The sequence below is a fragment of the Vigna unguiculata genome, chromosome 9, assembly GCF_037176805.1.
Source record: "Vigna unguiculata cultivar grain cowpea cultivar isolate G323 ecotype 2 chromosome 9, ASM3717680v1, whole genome shotgun sequence".
Classification (NCBI taxonomy): domain Eukaryota; kingdom Viridiplantae; phylum Streptophyta; class Magnoliopsida; order Fabales; family Fabaceae; genus Vigna; species Vigna unguiculata.
In genome coordinates, this window is record NC_140800.1 from 2,722,911 (window position 1) to 2,733,870 (window position 10,960).

Below are 10,960 nucleotides of genomic sequence, written 5' to 3' on the forward strand. Positions count from 1 at the left end.
TCAACCAGCAAAAAACTGATGGCACTGTCGAGTCATAGCTTTGGTAAAGATATCTGCAACTTGAAGATCAGTAGAGATGTAAGGAAGAGAGATGACATTGTTGGTCAAGGCCTCTCGAATATAATGACAATCCACTTCAATATGCTTGGTACGTTCATGGAACACTGGATTTGCAGCAATCTGAATAACACTTGTATTGTCTGCATGAAGAGGCGTAGATGTAGGTTGGGAAAACCCAAGCTGGTCCAAAAGACTACGTAACCACACAACTTCAGCACAAGCAGCTGACATTGAACGATATTCAGCCTCAGTAGAAGATTTAGAAACACGATCTTTCTTCTTACATTTCCCAAAAATTAAGGCATCACCAAGAAACATACACCAACCGGTAGTAGACCTACGAGTATCCGGACATCCTGCCCAATCAGCATCACTATATGCTGTAAGCTGTAAAGATGAGGCTTTGGGAAAGAATAACCCACATGTAGATGAACCTTTAAGATAGCGGATAATACGACGAGTCGCAGCAAAATGAAGATGACGAGGATAAGACATAAATTGGCTGACCTGGTAAACAGCATACGAAATGTCAGGTCTAGTAGTTGTGAGATAAATAAGACTGCCTACCAAACGCCGATAGAGAGTGGGATCAAGCAAGAGATCTCCTTCATCTTTCCTGTACTTGACATTTACTTCCATAGGAGTATCAACTGAAGTAGTTCCAACTAAACCCGCCAATTTGATTAAATCTTGAATATACTTTTGTTGGTTTAAAAAGATGCCATTGGATCAATGATGAACCTCCAATCCCAAAAAATATATGAGTTGTCCAAGATCTTTCATGCGAAATGTTGCATGGAGCTCAGTTTGCAACTTAGTAATTAACTCATGATCAGTTCCTGTAATAATGAGATCATCCACATAAACCAACAGGAGAACGATACTGACGGTAGACTTGTGAAAGAAGAGAGAATAGTCATATTGACTCTGCGTAAAGGAGAAATTAAGCAGAGTAGTACGAAACTTCTCAAACCAAGCCCGAGGAGCCTATTTAAGCCCATACAAGGAACGTCGAAGTTTACAAACATCAGAAGAGGAAGAAGGAAGCATACCAGAAGGAAGTTTCATATAGATTTCTTCTTTGAGATCACTGTGAAGAAAAGCATTATTCACATCCATTTGATGCAATGGCCAAGATTGAGAAGCAACAATAGCAAGGATAGTCCGAATTGTAGTCATTTTAGCAACAGGAGCAAATGTCTCCTCATAATCAATCCCATACTCTTGTCTATTACCAAGAGCGACCAGTCGAGCTTTATAGCGATCTAAAGAGCCATCAGATCGAAGTTTGATAGAGAACACCCATTTACTTCCAATAGGTTTTACCGTGGGAGGACAAGACACAATATCCCATGTGTGATTTTCTTGAAGTGCTTGGAGTTCTTCTTGCATTGCCTTTTTCCAACAGTCATGTTCCATAGCCTGGGTATAACTAGAAGGAATAGAAATAGACGACAATGTAGTGGATAAAGAAATAGGTGTAAAGAAGCCATACCAATCAGGAGGTTTTGATGATCGAGTGGACCAACGAAGAGGTAGAACAGATGTGACAGGATCAAGTGCCGGTGGAGGGACAAAATCAAGTATCGGAGCAGAATCAGGAAGGGTACCAGAAGGAAGACGACGTCTTGTATACACCAAACCAGGCTTGAACCGTTCCATAGTGTGAGAAAAGTCTAAAAATTGTGGCATAAAGGAAAAAGATGAAGATGATGGTGCAACATAAGAGGGAAAGAAAAACTGATTTTCAAAGAAGACCACATTCCTAGAAACTCTAATGCGACGAAGCTGCGGATCATAGCAAACATAACCTTTTTTATTAATAGCATAACCTAGAAAAGCACACTTAACAGATTGATTAGTGAGTTTGTGACGTTCATGAGGAGCAAGATGTACAAAACAAACACAACCAAAAGTACGAAGATTAAAGTAAGAAGGGGAATACCCAAACAACTTATAGAAAGGAGAAACATTATGGAGAGTAGAAGAAGGTAACCGATTTATTAAATGAATAGCAGTGGAGAGAGCTTCACACCAAAAACGAAGAGGAACAGAAGATTCTAGCAAAAGAGTGCGAACAACATCAAGAAGATGACGGTTCTTTCTTTCAGCAACACCATTTTGTTGTGGTGTGGAAGGACAAGAATGCTGAGATAGAATTCCCTCATTTTGAAGAAAACTTTGAAATGCGTTAGACATATATTCACCTCCAGAATCTGATCTTAAAATTTTGATGTGAGCAGAGAATTGAGTCTTAAGGAACGAAACAAAACGTTGAAAAACATGTGCAACACCCTTTTCTTAAATAGGCACTGTAGAATATCTTTACATTAATATTCAATAAAGGGGGAGGGATTATAGGAGATTTCCTATTTACATGGATTAATTGAGAATCCCTAACAGTTAGGTATTACGTATTACGTGTATAGAATAATCTATTAAAGACAGAATAAATTATATTTATACATACTAACACATACATATAGATAGAATTGGTTCTAGTACGTGCATTATTCATAATTTTTTAAAAAGTTTTTTTAATTTTGGATGTTATTATTTGTGCAATATTTTTTTTTTAGAAATTTGAATTCATTTTGAAGTCTTTTCAAAAATTTAAATTTTAATGGTTGATCATTATGTGTATGTAATAGTATTTATATTTTTTGTAAGGTAATATAGATGGAAGAAGAATTAGAATTGTCATATTTGGATGATCATGATATAGTTGATGATGTTGTGGGTGTGGACTTCAATATAGCTGCAAATTTATATCGCCAATTACAAATGCGCACGGCAATAGTCGTAATAACAATGTTATGCATTGTTGCACATGTGTTGAATATATTGATTATATATTCGAATAATAAAATTATTGTTAAGGAATTTGTGCTAGACAAAGATCATCATAGAAAGTAGTTGATATGTTACTTGGTGCATACTAATCAATGTCGTGATATTATTCTTATGGAACCAGATGCATTTATTAACCTATCTAAGTGGCTAAGGGCAACTAGGTTAGTGAAGGATGCGATACTGTCGACAATGAAGGAACAAGTTTCTTAATTTCTTCACATAATTAACCATAATTTCAAGAATTGAAGTTTTGCATTCTTCTTCCATCGTTTTGGGTTAACTATTATCAAACATTTCCATAATGTATTGAATGCAATTTTGTCCTTGAAGTCAGAATTTTTAATTTTGTCCTCAGGATTCGAGGTTCATCCAAATTTGGTAATCTATTTATTACTTCTATCAAAACATTTTTTTAATCTGTCATTGTTAACACTTTGGCAAGCGTACCAAATTGTGCTAAAGGAAAATTGTTTTAAAATAATAAAATATTGAAAGTATTTTTAATATTAAATAAATTTATATGTAAAAAATTTAAGTGTAACTTTGACACTTAGAGCTTAAAATCATCAAACTTCAGTATGATCTCTTAGTGACTACTAAAATGAATCACTTGGATTAAGATTAAGACCTAGAGTCTTATATCTATTCCTAGCATTTAACAACACAAGGAGAATTAGTTGGACCACAACTTGTATCCAGTTTCCACTCAATTCCAAACTAATGAAGTAAGATGAGTGATAAGTTCATCCAACAGGAAGCACAAACTAATTCACAAACATGTAAATAGAACATACTTTAATAAATAAAACAATATCAGTACAAGAGATAATCCTTGTTATATATCTTTTAATCTATCGAGATTTCATATCTTTGAATTATTTTTTAATTATTTTGACTTGTAATTTGAGTTTAAAGACTAAAAAGAAATATACATTCTTTATATTAACATAATTATTTAACTGAAAGTATTATTGTTTTAATAACTATTTCATATTTTATAACGCTAAAAGTTTAATCTCATCAAATTCAAAATAAGTTTTACATAATTAAATAATATTTATTTTTTTCATTTTCGTTTAAAAACTAAATATTTTTGTAGCTGCAAATCCATTTCACAATCTTGATGTCTACCCTATCTTCTTTTTATGAACTTTTCGTTAATTATTTTAAAAGAATTAAACACATGAGAATGATAATCACTAGATAAACTATTTAATTGAATATCTAATTTGTTTAATTATTATCTATACTATTATATAAAGAGATGTTGTTTTTTTTATATATTTTATTTCTAATTTTATTCTTTAACTATTTTCTAATATAAATATAACTATTTCACTAATTTTACTATTTAAATATTATTTTTTTAATTCAATGTATTTTTCGTTTGATAGTTTTTTTTCCTAAAATTTAACTATTTTTATAAATTAAAATAACTTTTTGTAATAAAAAGTTATCTGAAAAAAATAAAAATATCTACAATAAAATTGTTATTATTTAATTTTATTTTTATAATTATAATAATAATAATAATTTTATTATTTTTTGTTGTTATAAAAGAATTGAACACACATGAACCTAAAACATGTAATTTCACCAGTTATAATAATAATAATAATAATAATAATAATAATAATAATAATAAAATATTATTATTATTATTATTATTTACATACATGTCATAGTTCAAATATTATTAGCTCTTTCACTTTTTCTTGTTCTTTTTATTTTTATTTAATAATAGTTTAGTTTAAAATCATAACAATACTAATTAAAAAACATATTTTTTTAGTTTAATTTAATTTGTAAAATACACTAAATCTATCTCCTTTTAAACTTTTGAATAGTAAGGTCAATATCGGTTTGGTATTTATTTTAAGATATAAATAAATATATATATATATATATATATATATATACATTTTTTTTTCTCACTCTATATATTTATTTAATTTGATTGGTCCTGTTTTATTTTATATTATAAAATAGAAAGTGGAAGTTGAAAAAGTGAATTAGATTGGAAACTTAGTCTGACTAAAAGTGATGAAATTTCCGATTTGTTGACAAAGACTTTGTTTTCCCTCTTTCTATCTTACACTTGTTATCTTCAAAAACACACACCTTTCATTCCTTTACCATCACGCGGCTCATTGACCGCGTAAATTCACAACGCAATTGCTCATCCAAGAATATGTCAACCCCTTCAATGGTCCCATTATATTTATATAAATATATAATAAGTTACTTGATTTTTTCTTTCTTTCTAATATTGTAGCAAAGTAAAACATTAAATTTATTCACCCCAATAAAAAGTCATTTCATTTTATGTCATAAAGTGTGGATAATGTGTGTTATATTGTAAATATTTTCCTTTAAAAATGTTGAAATTGATAGTTTATGTTAATAACAAGATGGTCAATGTGACAAGCATCTTAATCAAGAAAGAAACTTACTTTTTAACGCTTGACTTCATTTGGGGAAGTAAAAATTTCCCTGTTGAAGAAAATTCAAACTTCAACAAATGTGTAATGGTTAAAATTCAAATTTTACTTCCTTTTTGTATTTGTAAGTTAATATAGGCCAGCTTGGCCTTATGTGGATACATATAATCATCTCCTCTCTTTGAACAAAATCTGTTGAAGATATTTAAAAATTAGAAAGTTGTTTATCAGATAACTCCTGTGAAATTAATCACTATTCTAAACCTTTATCTTAATTTTAAGGGATGAAATGGGAATTCATCTTAGGATGTTTATCTTAAAAGAAATAAATGATTTTTTTTTTTCATTTCTCATGGTTTAATTTTGTCTGTATTACTAACATACTGTATGTATTTTTAAAATATTTATAAATTATTTCAATTTTATTTCAATTTTAAAAATAGTAATTAAAACAATAAAATTAAAAAAACAAAAGATGTATTTAATTATAGATACATAGTAATAGATATGACTATAGATAAATAAATTTTAATTATTAAAATATAAAATTTTGTAATTTTTTTATTATGAATAATTATTTGAATTTAAAAAATTAGTTACTAAAATAATATAAAAGAGTAAATAACGTTTTTATAATATAATTATTTGAATTCAAATAACGTAGTTACATAAAATTGAAAAATAATTTTTTTATCATAAATAATTATATAACTTAAAAAATAGTAACAAAGAGAATATAATTGAAAACAAAATAGTACATAAAAATTATATTTCTTTATATATAGTTAAAAATATAGAGTTATAGATAATATTTATTTTATTGAATTTTAATCATATATATATATATATTACTTTTCATTGATTTATATATAGAAGTTTAATTACTTTTTCTTTTCCTTTTTTTTCCTAGCTTCAAAATTGTTAAAGCAAATTTTAAATCATGTAAAAAAATCATTACCGGTAAGTATTCTTTTTTCTCCTCAAATTTTAAATTATTTTTTCTTCAAAACCTAATTTATTTTTTAGGTTTGACTTTTGAAACGTATTTAGGTTTGAGTTAATTGTAACGTATTTATTTTTAGGTTTGACTTTTGAAAAACAATCAATTTAAAGTATCTTTGACTGATCATTCTCTTCAAAACCTAATTACCTTAAAAATTAAGGTAATTTAAGATAAGATAAGTTATCTCTTTTCAAAAATTAGAAAGTTTTAGTTTGGTTATTTCCTAATCCTTGAGAATTGAAATAGTGAGTTGAATTGTTGAATTCTTGTATATTAAATAAAGTTGGTGACATTTTGGAACAAAAATTCTTTAGCCAAATGTGACATTGTAACTATTTTATTTTATTTATATTTTACCAATTTGATTAATTATTCTGATTTTACATTATTATTCGATTAGTTTCCAAATGGTTGATCTTAACAAATTCATCATATTATATCCGAAGTCAACGAAATAAAAAACTGAAAAACTTGAAGAGAAGTTTAGAAAAAAAGTGTATTTTGCTGAGCTAGACCCAACTAGGTTTGAAGTTGGCATGAACCACAAAACCAATTACTAAATTGTGCTGCATTTGACCCAAACTCCAATTCCCCATTATTCAAACCTAATCTTAGGTCAACTACTTCAGCCACCGCACCACCACCACCGTTCGATCACCGTCAACTCATCCAACGTTCATCCATCGCCACTGTAACCATCTTCAAATGCTTTATTAATTACTTTTGTGTGGCTGTGGTGAGCTTGCGTAGTTGTTGCACTAAAACGTTGAACACAATGCTAATGTCAATGGTAGTAAAAACCATTGTAATAAATGTCAAACCGAACCTCCTTCTTCTCTAATTCAATTCAATTCGCTTTCCCCTACATCACAAAAACATTTCTATAGGTTTAATAGTATAGTTTTTTTGACAACAAATGTACTTTTTTGTTCATGCTACGTGTTTTTTATAACTTGGTTACTATTATTTTGGTGGTCTTTTTTAAAAAATAAAATGAAACCAAATTAAAAATAGTGGTGTAAAATTAAAAAAAATAATCATAATGGTTACATAAAGGAACTATTAAACCTTGATTTGATGTAAACTAAATGTAATTTATGTGGTGCATGGAGCGTATGCACTACCAAGTGGAAGAATAAATTCGAATTCTAGTATTCCAATTGTATCTAACGTGTGTGTTTGGTATCCTTTGATCTCAAGAGTTTTGCTAGAAATGATTATTTAGTTTTGTTTTTTTTATAATTATTAATAATAAACAGATTAAATATAGCTTTAGTCTTTTATTCAATTTTTTGTGCTTGTTTTTTACCTTTATCTTTAAAAATAATAATTTGGGTCAATTTTACCTTTCCGAAGTAATGGATTTTATTTTCGAGAGAGAAATTTTGTTCGTTAGATATATATTTCTCACAAATACGTTTTGGTTAAACATCAACTGAGTTTTATAATTTTCATGTATGTCTTCAACCAATAAAGAATAATAATATATCTTTCTTAGTCATAAAAGAAAGAATGAACATGATATTTGAAATTAAATAAAAGCATGAGCATTTTGATTCCCAGCTTTTGAAACTCTCCATGCATCGAAATGAGCAAAAGATAGGTTTGAATACTTTTAATTTTATAGTAAAGAGCATCACAAGGTTTTCTCTTTCCCATGGTGTTGGCCAAATTAGGTTTTGAGGCTTTGACCTTGCTAAAGAATTCAAAAGTAGTGATCCATTTTACGTCGTTTCATGGAGTGAATAATTAATGCTACATAGTTTACCTTTATAAAAATGGTGTTTAGAATCAATGCTTTTTCATTTCAAAACCTAAAGTTCCATAACTTGCTCTTTGCTTTTACACCAATGCTTCTCAAGCACATAGTCAACCATGAACAAAAGGACAAAAAGAAAAAGATGCAAAGACGAAGCTTTCGATGACATCGTTCCACACTATTTTTTTCTATTGCTTTTAATTCTTAATAAAATATTCATTTTACAATAATATAATAATTATACATGTATATGTATTTGCCATTTGGTTAATTTCATATTGTTATTGCTGTGTGCTGTTTACCACTATAATATGCTTATCTATCCTAATAGTTTCCACACAATTTTCTTAATCATTACATAATTTTAGCCTCTTAGAAAAGGTCTTTTATGTGAGTATTATTGGTTTGACAAATTTATACATCTTATTGGAATGCTTTTATATATATATATATATATATATATATATATATATATATATATATATATATATATATATATATTATATCTCGTTGTTTGATTTTTTTTCTTTACTCAGCATCTAAAATTATTGAAATAATTACATTTTGTATTAAATATTTATACTTTTAAAATATTTTTTATGTGCTGGTTGTTTTTTAAAAAGACAATTTTAATTCAATTTCTGACATAGATATTAAATTAAATAATTTTGTATTTAAACTTTGAACTTCTGATTTTTATTTTTTATTAAAATGAAAAAATATTTATTGTAAATATTTACAAAAATATCAATGGATATATGCAATGGATATATGCAAGACTGTGGGCGGGTCCGAGAAAAATTTTCTATCGGCAGGCGCATAACATGTAGCTAGGCCGGCAAACACCCTATCATCCTTCTCAATAAAACAAATATAATTTTAATAATTATCTAAAAATATTTTTAATAATATGTAAATATAAGATATCAAAGCCTAATCATGTTAAAATAATACTTCTTAATAATTGAACTAAAAATATATTTCATTAATAATTAATTTTAATGATAAAAAATGTTAATTATTATTGTGATCAATTTAAATATTAATTTATAAAATAAAATATCATTGATTACTAAAATAGTAACTATAAATAAAAAAATTATAATTGATTTATAAATTGAATTTTAAAATTTATCTATTAAGATTTTAGTTACCAAGAAAATTAGTCAATTATAATTTTTTATTTATAATAATGATTTTTAATAGTTAATTTTTTTTTATTTTATATATATATATATATATATATATATATATATGGTTAAAGAGAATGCTCAATTTTATTTTCAGATTTGAAGACAATTATAAAAATATATGAAGAACTGTGTGGAAACTTCATACAAATTTATAAGAACTGGAATCGCAAGTTACATAAACCAGATAACAAGTCAGAAATTAAAATAAAAAATGTAACGCACTCTGTAAATAGGGTGACGCATCAGGAATTAAAGTTATACAAGTTAAATTTAATGAAAATAATAAATAAAATATTTAGAAGGTAAAAATGATTAAATACATACAACTAAAAACAAATTTAATATAATGAATGAATAAAACTTATTACTATATGTAGAATGTATATGATGCAAAAACTTAGATACTTTAGTATAATGAATTTTGACATTTATATGTGTTTTTTATTTGTGATCATGCATCTAATTATGTAAAAAAATAAATAAATAAAACCACTAATACAAAAAAAACACTATAGAAAAATTTGAGTATGTAACGATAAGAAAAGTAGTACGATTTCTTTTTTCTTATATTCTTAAAAGAATTACCTAACTAAACATTCTCAAATTTTATTTGCATAAATAAATCAGATTATTGTTCACATATCAGAATTTACTAATGGGAACATAATTCTAAAATAGTGATTTATATTGAAAATTTTATTTTAATCACCATTTACAAAAAAAAAAAATTATTTGTAAATCAGGATTTGATTCTATTTCATGTATAAATAAAATTTTAAAGGGTTTATTAATATAATTTTTTCTAAACAAATAGATATATTTGTAGAAAAAATAAATAAAGTGTTGACTATCTTATTTGCAAAAGATGGAAATTAAGAGGTTATGTTTTTATAAACACTTCCTTCGTCCTAACGTAGTAGTATTGAAGAATGTAAAGAACTTTTTCGACAAAAGGAAAAGTAGAATTAAGAACTTGCATGTTTAATAATTCTTTACTGAAAACCTATGGTTCATAATTATTTAATTTTATGCTGATAAAAAAATTATTTAATTTGATTTACTAACATCAATATTATTATAATAAGATTATATAGAAGTTAAATATAAAATTGTATTGGTAAATTGACAAACTCCATAACAATGTATAATGTCAGTATGCACGTTCAAATGATACCATGTGCATTGTCTGGATCTGAATGAATAATTTATCCTGCAGAAAGAAATAACTAGAGTTTATATTCTACATTATATAAGTTTATTTTTATTAAAAATTAAATATTGTTGTAGAATTAGAGAAAAAGAGAGAGAAACGTATAATTAAGAAAGAAAAAAAAGAGTTAATGTTAAGACAGTGGTTGGTTGTGAAGTACACTGAGTTGGAGAAAATGAAGAAGAGAAAAAAGAAAATGATGGTATTAACCATAATGATATTTTGTAATGTGTGGCTTTTACAAATATTTTTGTTCTGGTTTCTTATCTGTTGTCCACTTATCGAAGGAAAGTGGGACCCACCACCAACACCTCTTTTGGACCTTCACAGTAACTATTGCTTTGTCGTGGCGTACTTTCCTCTGTTGCAACCAATGTTCGCCCTTGGATCCACGAAACTTGTTTGACTTTCCAACCCCTCTCTCTCTCTTTTATAACCTCT

The 10,960-nt window shown here is 27.1% G+C and overlaps 1 pseudogene; it reads right to left on the reverse strand.

Annotated features, from left to right (window-relative positions):
* Positions 1-699, reverse strand: LOC146883453 (secreted RxLR effector protein 161 pseudogene; annotated as a pseudogene).
* Between the last annotated feature and the right edge of the window lie 10,261 nt (positions 700-10,960).